The sequence below is a fragment of the Lissotriton helveticus genome, chromosome 6, assembly GCF_964261635.1.
Source record: "Lissotriton helveticus chromosome 6, aLisHel1.1, whole genome shotgun sequence".
Taxonomy (NCBI): Eukaryota; Metazoa; Chordata; class Amphibia; order Caudata; family Salamandridae; genus Lissotriton; species Lissotriton helveticus.
The window spans coordinates 284,799,168-284,811,524 of record NC_136067.1 but is presented as its reverse complement, the minus strand read 5'-3'; the positions used below and the strand labels follow the sequence as shown (position 1 = coordinate 284,811,524).

The window sequence follows — 12,357 nt, the reverse complement described above, 5'->3', positions numbered from 1 at the left end:
ACATCCGATAATATACGAGCCACTTCCGTCCAGAAGACAAAAACTTTCCCACACAACCAGGCAACATGATAGAAATCGTCATCGTCAGTTCCACAGCGCACACATCTCGCTGACTCCCACAAGCCGTACCTATGAAGCTGCACGGGCGAATAGTATATTAGGTGCAGAAATTTAAAGTGAATAATCCTGAGGTTGCAATTGGCCGTAAGTCATCCAGTAAGCTGGCAACAGGCCGACCATACCTCCATCGAGACCGGGCTATTTATCGCCGCTTGCCAGCGTTAACGTGATTGGTGGTCTTCGAGCTCTCGCTCCCGCTGGGAAGCATAATAAAGTTTAGTGATAAGCCCTTTACGACTTTCCCCTGCCAGCATCACCTGCAATGCCCGAAGAGTCGTGGGTTCCTCAGGATAATCCGGGTACGCACTTCGGACAGCCTGCCTGACTCTAACGTACATGAATCGAAACATAAAGGGACGATTAATTCCGCTCTGAGCTTCCTCAAGAGTTTTGAAGCGGCCCCCCTTGTATAGATCGCCAATCCGAACCACTCCTTCAGTCGCAAGTTCCTTTAACGCAGCGGGTTCCCGAGCAACCAATATCCCAGGATGAGACGCTATTGGCAGCAAAGGGGCATATAGATATGGAAGCTGCGCTCTAGCGGCCAGGGCTCTCCACGCCCAGGACGTACACTGAGGGGGGTTGATTTCGTGCCAGGGTCCCCCCGAACTCCCCGACAGAACCATAGCCTGAACCGGAATGGGAAGGACTGCGTCTGTTTCAATAGCTACATGCGGTTGAAAACGCTGCGGAAAGTGCCAGTAATGAGCAAATTGTGCCCGCGCACAGATATAGTACAGGCGGAAATCGGGAGCCTCAAAGCCGCCCCTGTCAAAGGGCTGCGTCAGGAGATCCCAGCAGCATCAGGATTGCTTTCCTCCCCAAACAAATGTCAGCAGCGCCGACTGCAGCATTTGGAAGAACGTCACATTCAGTTTAGTTGGGATGTTAATAAAAAAATACAACATTTTGGGTAAGAACACCATTTTGACGACAGCAATCCTGTCAGCTAGCAACTGGGAGCGGCGTGCCCACTGCTCCGCCTGCTCCGTTATACGCATAATGGCTCGCCGATTATTCTCAGTGACCACAACAGCCGGGTCTTTATGGATCATCACCCCAAGGTACTGAGGTTCCGTGAATTCTGAACCTGGGCCATAACGGTCGTGGTTCTGTTACGATTTTGGTAACAGCGAACCGTAAACAGTGAGCTCAGCAAGTATGAGTGTTTTCGTCATGTTACACCGATGGATTCGCTGTGTATTTGAAGATTTCGTTCTGAACCCTTGGGTTCCATTTTGTGCATGGCAGCCATTTTGTGGTTGCCCTCACATAGGCCGATGACATTAGCTGACTTTTAGATGACCTGAGTGAACTGACCCTGTTGCCTGAAGCTGACCTTGTTAGGCCAGTTCCTTGCCCAGTAGCTGATCAAGATTAAGGTTCAGAGCACAGGAGATTGTAAAGTTTGGTATGCACATACACACCCCTTATCCTACTTCTCATCTGTTTCTGTTCCTTCTTTTATGACGTGTTTACGATATGGGTTGTGGTCTTTTATTATGGGTTTGGCCGGCTTGCGTAAGAAGGAATGTTAGGCATTTTTGCATGCTTGCAAAAGCTAGGACTGCCCCTTACTTGTATGCTGAAGTTTGTAACCCTAAACATATAAAAGGCCTCTGCTTTCTGTACTCTGCAGACTACCTCATTCAGTTGCTACGGCTTCTGTGTGACGTGGCCTCACTTAATTAAGTTTAATAAAGATGTATTTTCATATTCCAGCTTCTGTGCCAAGTTCTTTGGTATATTAGTAAGTATTCCCTGAGAATGAAGATTACAGTTTCTTCAGTACTTCACAGGCTCAGAAGTCCAGGACAGAGGGAAGTCCAGCTCAACCTCCTTCATTCGCTCTGTTATGGGGAACACCACGGATTTGGACCAATTAATGCCCAAACCGGAAAACCTGTCAAATTGGACATACTCCCTCAATACCGCAGAAAGGTAAACTGATGGTTCCCAGACAAAGAGCAGCATATCGTCCACGTGGAGCAAGACAATTAGCGGGCGTTGTCTGAACCGTAACGCCGCGGCAGCATGCTTTTGGCGTAGCTTGCAAGCTAGCGGTTCTATCACCAAAGAGAAGAGTATGGGCGACAGGGGCAGCCCTGCCGCGTGCCCCGCTCTATAGGGAATAAGGACGAGACCCTATCATTCACCCGGACCCTAGCGACAGGCCCGCTGTAAAGGACCCGGATCCACTGTGTGAAGAAGGGGGGGAACCCCATCTTGCTTAATACCGTAAACATATAGGACCAATGTACAGAATCAAACGCCTTTGCTGCGTCTAGTAACACTGCAAAAAACACAGTTGATGGACAGAATGTAGAACAATGTCATACATTCACCCCAGTACAGAGATCTGGGCCTAAATCCACCGTTTTATTTGCACTCCACACCACCCTGGGTTAGACACTGGCTATATGCAAATCAGCTCTGACCCTGTGCCTCATGGGAACAGTCCAGTCCGAACTACCAAGCCATGTCTTTCCCAGACCGGAATCAAGCATCCAAGGACCGGTTTCTGGCTATCAGCCTTCTTCAGCCTGGATAGCTTGACTCCAGTGGTGTGGAGAGCCTGGGACTCACGTCTGAGCATACCCAGCCCACTCGGGGTGAAAATTGCAAAAAACACAGTTGATGGACAGAATGTAGAACAATGTCATACATTCACCCCAGTACAGAGATCTGGGCCTAAATCCATCGGTTTTTTTGCACTCCACACCACCCTGGGTTAGACACTGGCTATACGCAAATCAGCTCTGACCCTGTGCCTCATGGGAACAGTCCAGTCCGAACTACCAAGCCGTGTCTTTCCCAGACCGGAATCAAGCATCCAAGGACCGGTTTCTGGCTATCAGTCTTCTTCAGCCTGGATAGCTTGACTCCAGTGGTGTGGAGAGCCTGGGACTCACGTCTGAGCATACCCAGCCCACTCGGGGTGAAAATTGCAAAAAACACAGTTGATGGACAGAATGTAGAACAATGTCATACATTCACCCCAGTACAGAGATCTGGGCCTAAATCCATCGTTTTTTTTTGCACTCCACACCACCCTGGGTTAGACACTGGCTATATGCAAATCAGCTCTGACCCTGTGCCTCATGGGAACAGTCCAGTCCGAACTACCAAGCCATGTCTTTCCCAGACCGGATGAAGGCTGATAGCCAGAAACCGGTCCTTGGATGCTTGATTCCGGTCTGGGTCATTAAAACAAAGGAAAAAAGAGATACAGGGTAATCTCTGGACTCAATTGATAAACAGTAGCTCTCAAAAAAATAGTGCTGCCTTCTGGAAAATAGTTAAATCCCCATTTCTAACTGGAAACAATGAGGGTCCTTCATTAGATGTCGCAATAAATGCGGAGGACTGGGTGCAACATTTTTGGGGGGTTTTCAGAGAGGTCAAACCTATAGGCCTGGCTTCTATGCCTCCCCTTCCGTTGGTGACATACCCGATAAAAATAGAGTTTACCATAAAAGAAGTAATGAAAGCAATAAAGATAGCAAAAAATGGTAAAGCTCCAGGCCCAGACTCCGTTCCAATGGACTTATATAAATTCCTTCCTGATCTCTTGTCTCCTCTTCTAACCAGAGTTCTGAATGCAGCCAAAGAAACCAACCTCCCTAACTCCTGGTCAACATCTATACTGGTTCCCATTTTCAAGAAAGGTAATAGGGACAGTCCATCTTGCTATCGTCCCATTTCCCTCCTGGACTCTGTAGGCAAGATGGCAGGGAGAATACTTCTTGATCGCCTCCAGGAATGGTCAAAAGAACATGGGATTCTCTCAGATCTTCAATACGGGTTTAGGGCTGGCCTGGGCACCGTAGATCAAGTGTTGAATCTAACATTGCTGGCTGGAAAATACACAACAGCAAAAAAAACAAGCTTACACATGGTCTACGTTGACCTAACGGCAGCGTTTGACTGTGTGGAACATTCAAAACTCTGGATTATAATGCTGCAAATGGGGATCGATCCAGCAATTGTAGACTTTTTACGTGAGTTATATTCTGGTGCCACGGGAAAAATACGCTACGGGGTCGAAGGCCAATTGACAGACAGCTTCCAAATACAGAAGGGGGTCAGGCAAGGATGTGTGCTGGCCCCCTTCTTATTTACGCTCTACACTAATGGACTGGAAGCCGCAATGCTGCAGGGCGTAACAGATTATCCAGAAGTCGATCGGCGACCAATCCCGGCACTACTATACGCCGATGACGCGGTGATTCTGGCGCGCACCCCTATCCAGCTACAACAGGCACTAAATAATTACTGCACCTTTATGTCAAGCCTAAATTTAAAAGTCAACATTAAAAAAACTTACGTGATGCACAATGGCACAAAGGGGAAAAAACTGAAGACAATTTTTGTAGACAAACTGCCCCTAGAAAGAACTAAAACTTACTCATACCTCGGCATTACTATAGACGAAGAGTTTAAATGGAAAGAAGCAATTAACTCACGCACGTTATCATTAATAAAAACAGTCGGTGCTTTAAAAGCATTCTCTCTTCGTCTAGGAAAAAGACCCTTGGCCGAGATGATCAAGATCTACAATGCAAAATGCATTAGCACAGCGATCTTTGGAGCAGGAGTCTGGGGAATAACAAATGTTGAACAAATACAGAAAATTGAAAATAAATTTTTAAAATTTCTTTTAGCAGTCCCAAAAAGTACAACTACCTTTGGCTGCCACTTAGAACTCGGAGTGGATCATATCACAGACATTATTAAGATCCAACCCATAATGCTGTGGCGCAGAATATGGGCCACGGACGAATGCCAGCTCACAAGAGAAATTATCAAGGACTGTGTGAAACTAGAGTGCATGAAGAAGATAAAATGGTTATGCTATGTAAAATCCTTTCTCACAGACATTGGTCTTCCGAGGTTTTTTGAGGAACCACAATCAGTAACAGACATATCAAAAAAGGATTTAAAAAAGCTATGTCTGTCTCATCTAACCCAACTACGAATAACGACTGAAATAAGAAAGCCATCAGTTCAACACTGTCTAATGATACAACAGGCTCCATAAATCCAACCGTATCTGCGGCATGACCTGACGCAATTCGAAAAACTTCTTCTCACCCGTTTCAGGTTCAATCTTTTTCATATCAAGGTTTTATTCCCTATCCAGAATGTTTGGACACGTAACACGACACCATGCCCCTGTGACCTTACTTCCCCTCAGTCCACACTTCATGTAGTTTTCTTCTGTAAATTTTATACGCCACTTCGTAAAAGGTGGATTTTCCCAATTTTAAAATTAATGAACTTTCGAAGGTGCCGCCCTGCATACCTAGCGCTGCAGTTCTTGGATAACAGCTTAGTGTCAAAATCTGTGGCACATTACTTAAAGGTGTGCCTGAGGCATCGTACGAACTTATGAAAATTATAGAGATGCCATAAAAATGGACTCAAGTAAATGTTCTGTCCTACTTTTAAAGAATGTATAATTTTAACATATTATGAATTTAATGTTTTACAATCGGCTTTTTTTTTTTTCTTGTGTGTCAATATCTGTACTTTTATGGCTTTCAAGACGAAAACCGAATAAAGTTGATTTGATTTGATTTGATTTGATTTGATTCCGGTCTGGGAAAGACATGGCTTGGTAGTTCGGACTGGACTGTTCCCATGAGGCACAGGGTCAGAGCTGATTTGCATATAGCCAGTGTCTAACCCAGGGTGGTGTGGAGTGCAAAAAAGCGATGGATTTAGACCCAGATCCTTGTACTGGGGGGAATGTATGACATTGTTCTACATTCTGTCCATCAACTGTGTTTTTTGCAATTTTCACCCCGAGTGGGCTGGGTATGCTCAGACGTGAGTCCCAGGCTCTCCACACCACTGGAGTCAAGCTATCCAGGCTGATGAAGGCTGATAGCCAGAAACCGGTCCTTGGATGCTTGATTCCGGTCTGGGAAAGACATGGCTTGGTAGTTCGGACTGGACTGTTCCCATGAGGCACAGGGTCAGAGCTGATTTGCATATAGCCAGTGTCTAACCCAGGGTGGTGTGGAGTGCAAAAAAGCGATGGATTTAGACCCAGATCCTTGTACTGGGGTGAATGTATTACATTGTTCTACATTCTGTCCATCAACTGTGTTTTTTGCAATTTTCACCCCGAGTGGGCTGGGTATGCTCAGACGTGAGTCCCAGGCTCTCCACACCACTGGAGTCAAGCTATCCAGGCTGATGAAGGCTGATAGCCAGAAACCGGTCCTTGGATGCTTGATTCCGGTCGGGGAAAGACATGGCTTGGTAGTTCGGACTGGACTGTTCCCATGAGGCACAGGGTCAGAGCTGATTTGCATATAGCCAGTGTCTAACCCAGGGTGGTGTGGAGTGCAAAAAAGCGATGGATTTAGACCCAGATCCTTGTACTGGGGTGAATGTATGACATTGTTCTACATTCTGTCCATCAACTGTGTTTTTGCAATTTTCACCCCGAGGGGGCTGGGTATGCTCAGACGTGAGTCCCAGGCTCTCCACACCACTGGAGTCAAGCTATCCAGGCTGATGAAGGCTGATAGCCAGAAACCGGTCCTTGGATGCTTGATTCCGGTCTGGGAAAGACATGGCTTGGTAGTTCGGACTGGGCTGTTCCCATGAGGCACAGGGTCAGAGCTGATTTGCATATAGCCAGTGTCTAACCCAGGGTGGTGTGGAGTGCAAAAAAGCGATGGATTTAGACCCAGATCCTTGTACTGGGGTGAATGTATGACATTGTTCTACATTCTGTCCATCAACTGTGTTTTTTGCAAGCGTCTAGTAACACAGCAACGGCTTGGAAGTCAGGGTCAAAATAATGTAACGTGGAGAACAAGGTACGGAGATTATGCGAGGTGGATCTCTCCATCACAAAGCCGGACTGATCCGGTAAGACCAGCAAGGGCACTAGGGGCTGAAGTCTAGTGGCTATCATTTTAGCGTCATTTTGGTGTCTATATTGATGACAGAGAGTGACCTGTACGATCCCCAGTGATTGGGAGGCTTGCCTGGTTTCAGCAGGGTGACTAATAAGGCCTCCCGAAGTGACGGTGGCAGGGTCCCGTCATCATAGGCCTCTGCATACACCTCCAATAGCCGCGGTACAAGGACTGACGCAAATGCCTTATAAAATTCACTGGGCAGACCATCCGGTCCAGCGGCTTTACACATGGGCTGTGCCATTATAGCATCCCGCACATCTTCCTCACTGAACGGCTGCACCAGATATTCACAATGTGCTTTAGACAGCCAGCCCAAGGCCACGTCGTCTAGGTAGGCATGCGTTTCCCCTACTGGAGGGAGTTCCCTAGCTGCATACAGATCCGTATAGAATTTCAACACTAGTCACAAAGCTCTTACGTAGAGTGACAGGCCATGCCAGAGTCATCAATTAATTCATTTATAGGTTCCTGGCTTCGGGGCTCCTGCAGCTTCTGGGCAAGAGAGCGGCCAGGCCGTCCACCCTCCCCATAATACAGAGCAGTCTGCCGCCGGGAGCAATGCCGTAGCTCCTGATCCACAGTGTCATTGTGTTCAGAGACGAGTTCACGTATCTGTGCCAGTTTGTCAGCAGTTGGATCTGCATCGAAGGAACGCTCCAAGACATGGATGTCGGAAGCCAGCCGCCGCATCCGGCGCCGAATATCCCGTAGGACCCCTGCTTGTGCCCCTATACAGGCTCCTCTGATAGTGACCTTAAAGGCCTCCCATAAGACCCCTGCGCTATCAACCGTACCCTCATTCTCCTTAAAGTAATTCTCAATCGCTTCCTCTATAGTTTGCTTGAACACTGGATCTTTAAGCTCCGATGGCTGGAGCCTCCAAGCAAATTGTGGTGCCCTATATTCCGGTAGGGTCAGCTCCATAAGCACCGGGGAGTGGTCCGAAAGTGTTCTGGCAGCATGGGTAACATTCTTGACCCAATGACCCACCTCCTCAGAAATCAACCAATAACCTATTCGTGACCAAAGGTGCGCCAAAGGTAAGCCCGTCTACGCCCGTCCGCGCCTGGACCGCGCCCAGAGCGAGACCCCCTGGTCCCCGCTTCACCCATCCTCCCCGCATTACATACGACGCCTCCTCCCTCTTGGCACTCTACCCCGACCGACTCACTAACTGCACCCAAGCAGCACCAGGACACACCCATGGACCCTTCACCTGCCACTCCTGCAAATTTACCTGCGTCAAATCCCAAACCAAATCCACAAACACCAAACAGAGAGCCAACACCAACCACCTAAATTGCATCCTTCTCAACACCCGCTTGATTCACAAACACGCCATCGACCTTTGGAATCTACTCGACACCATCTCGCCGGACATCGCCTTCCTAACAGAAACATGGATGAATGCCTCTTCAGCTCCAGACATCACCATAGCCATCCCGGACGGCTACAAGATCATCCATAAGGACCGCCCTATCCAAACAGGTGGAGGCATCGCCATCGTCCACAAGAACACCATCCGCGTCTCAACCAGCTCAGACGACAACCTCGCTATCGCCGAACACCTTCACTTTCAGATCCACACCGACCCCAAGACAACACTTAGGGGCACCCTCCTCTACAGGCCACCAGGACCCCGAACAAAATACAGCGAAGACATCACTGACTTTATCACCCCACACGCCCTCCCTTCAGAAGAATACATTCTACTGGGAGACCTCAATTTCCATCTGGAAAAGAGCAACGACAGCAACACCACCACCCTTCTGGACAATCTCGCCAATCTCGGACTCAAACAACTTGTTAACACCCCCACACACTATGCAGGACACACACTCGACCCTATCTTCACTTCCAGCAAGCACATCGCCTTCACTCATACTACACCCCTCCACTGGACGGACCACAGCTGCATCCACTTTATTTACAACAAGACCTCGACCTTCAACCACCCTCAACCAACTCTGCGAAGAAATTGGAACAAAATAACCATAGACCAGATGTCAACATCGCTTCTTCAAAAAACCCCTGCCTATTCAACGAACCCTAACGAAGCCGCCATCAACCTCACACAATGGTTAACCCAAACGGCCGACAATTTAGCACCCTTGAAAAAACTTCAAACCAAGCAAGGCAGCAAGAACGCCCCCTGGTTCAACGATGACCTTAAGAAATCCAAGAAGCTCTGTCGTTCCCTTGAGAAAACTTGGAAAACAGAACCAAACACTATCACCCAAGCCGCCTTCAAAAACGCCACCCGCAAACACCACCAACTAATCCGAACAGCCAAGAAATCATCACTCAAAGACCGACTAGACAACAACGCCCACAACAGCAAGGAACTTTTCAACATCATCAAAGAATTCACCAACCCCACCGCCAGCTCTAACGACATCACCCCCTCTCAAGCCCTCTGCGACTCCCTTGCCTCATTCTTTCATGACAAAATCGCCGACATCCATAACAGCTTTGACTACACACCTGCAAACCAACCCACCCCACCCACCTCCGAACCGTTACCTCCTCCGAATATCCTTCTCGAATGGAACCCAATCACCACAGAAGAGTCCATTCGCCTGATGAACTCCATCCACTCAGGATCCCCTACAGACCCATGTCCCCATCACATCTTCAACAAAGCAGACTCCATTATCGCACCCCATCTCCGTGATGTCATCAACTACTCCCTCAACTCCACCACATTCCCAGATAGCTGGAAACACGCCGAACTCAGCGTCCTCCTGAAGAAACCCACAGCTGACCCCACCGAACTCAAAAACTACCGGCCCATCTCGCTCCTCCCATTCCCTGCCAAAGTCATTGAGAAAGTCATTAACAATCAGCTCGCCACCTTCCTCGAAACTAACAAATCACTCGACTCCTCACAGTCTGGCTTCCGAGCCAAACACAGCACCGAGACCGCCCTCATCGCAGCAACAGACGACATTCGAACACTTCTGGACAACGGAGACACAGTCGCCCTTATCCTCCTTGACCTCTCCGCAGCATCGACACAGTCTGCCATAGCACCCTGATACAACGCCTCAGAAACATCGGAATTCAAGGAAAAGCATTGGACTGGATCATTTCGTTCCTCGCTGGAAGAACTCAGAGAGTCCGCCTCCCCCCTTTTAAGTCAGAGGCCACCGAAGTCATATGCGGCGTTCCACAAGGATCATCACTCAGCCCCACCCTCTTCAACGTCTACATGAGCCCCCTCGCAACCATCGCACGTCAACACAACCTCAACATCATCTCCTACGCTGATGACACTCAGCTGATCCTCTCACTCACCAAAGACCCAACGACCGCCAAAACCAACCTACACGAAGGGATGAAAGAAGTAGCCGAGTGGATGAAGCACAGCCGTCTGAAACTGAACTCGGACAAAACGGAAGTCCTCATCTTAGGCTCATCCCCTTCCGCCTGGGACGACTCTTGGTGGCCAACGGCCCTAGGAAAAGCACCCATACCGACGGACCACGCACGGAACCTGGGCATCATCCTGGACTCCTCACTCTCGATGACCAGACAAGTCAACGCCGTCTCATCTTCATGCTTCAACATCCTACGCATGCTCAAAAAAACATTCCACTGGATCCCCACCGAAACAAGAAAAACGGTCACCCACGCACTGGTTACAAGCCGTCTGGACATTTGATGACGGTACATCCTAGACCCATCCTATGTTAGAGGCGATTAAGAAGCTTCTCGTGGTTGACAGTGTTGAATGCCGATGAGAGATCCAGAAGGATCAAAAGACAGGTTTTGCCTTAGTCAAGGGCTAAGAGCGCCTTGTCAACAATGTGAAGAATGGTAGTTTCAGTGCTGTGCCCATGCCTGAACCCAGATTGGAATTCGTCAAGTAGATTAAAATTGATGATGTGTAGGCTTAGTTGTAGGTGCACACATTTCTCCAGAACTTTCGCGAGAAGAGGGATATTCGAGATAGGTCTGAAGCTATCTGGAATTTTCAGATTCAGTGTTTTTTTTTAGGATGGGGATGACTTGCCCAGTTTTCAGGGAGTCAGGTATGGTCCCTTGGAGAAGGGAAGCATTGATGATGGTAGTCCAGATGGGAACAATGAGTGAGGAGGTCGCTGCCAAGCAGTTGGCGGGAAGGGGGTCATTAAAATGGGTGTTTTAAGGAGGATAGAATTTTTGGGATGGAATGGTCATCATAAAGTTCGAAGTTGGACCAGTGACCCTTGTTTTTGGGTGTTGTTTGGTGGGGACGAGAGGAGAGATGGGTCCCAGAAGGAGAAGGATGAAAGTCTGAGGAGGCATTGAGTTCATTACCAAGCGAGTTGATTTGGGTTGTTAAGAAGGAGGAGAACTCATAGCAGGTTATAGGGGATTTTGTTGTTTCTTTTGATGATTTCGCTAGCTTGTTTGATTGAAGTTTGAATATTTCGAAAGGTTTGCATGGTCTGTTCTTGACATTTTCCAGCTCTGATTTGAAGAGCTCTTTTTTGGACAAAAGGATATTCTTGTACGTATTTCTGGCCTGACAGAGGAGTTTAAGTTGGGAGACTGAGGGGTGCTGTCTCCAGTTCCTTTCTTTCAGACGGAGAGCTCTCCTTTCGTCCTTGAGGGGTCCTCTGAACCATGGGTCTTTGTCTTTCATTTGGGACCGTTTGAGCTTCACGGGGCCAGATCGTTCAAAATGTTAGTCATAGTCGCGTTGTAGTGATCTGTGAGGGCTGTCAGCTTCTCGAGGTCCAGGCTCTTAGAGTCTCTTAGCCAGCGTTTTGGTTTCACTGGTTGCCCAAGGCTTTTCAGATAGTGGTCAGGTATAATAAAGGTGATGATGTGGTGGTCTGACCAGTCACATGGCTCTATTGAAGTCAACCTGACCACCAAAGCCTTAGCGATAATCCAATCCAAAGTAGCACCTTTTGTGTGGGTAGGCAGGGTGGAAGCCTGGGTGAATGATTGATTGGCGAGGAGGACTTTGGCAGCGTTGACCTGGGAGTCATTAGGGTCTTTCCAGTGCAGATTAAAGTCACAGAGGAAAATGTCATTGGAGTGGGGTGAGACCTTAGCAGTGATGGTTTACATGAGGAGGTCCGAGAAAGTGTTGTTCCTGCCTGGGGGGTGGTAGAAGATGTGCTATTTGCATAGCTGAGAAGCGTTATTACTAATGGGGAGGACAAGATATTCATAAGAGTCCGTGGGTTCTGCGTGGAGTCCTGTGGCGAAGAGGTCTGAGCGGTAGATGCATGCAAGGCCTCCCCCTTCTTAATTTGTCTGTCAAGTCTGATGATGTTATAGCCGGGCGGGACCAATAGGT

The 12,357-nt window shown here is 48.2% G+C and overlaps 1 protein-coding gene across 4 annotated transcripts in view; it reads right to left on the bottom strand.

The window, feature by feature from the left end:
* The window catches only part of LDAH (lipid droplet associated hydrolase), a 1,444,635-nt gene that overhangs the window by 1,023,673 nt on the left and 408,605 nt on the right, over positions 1-12,357 (bottom strand). The gene's annotated exons all lie outside the window — the stretch shown is intronic.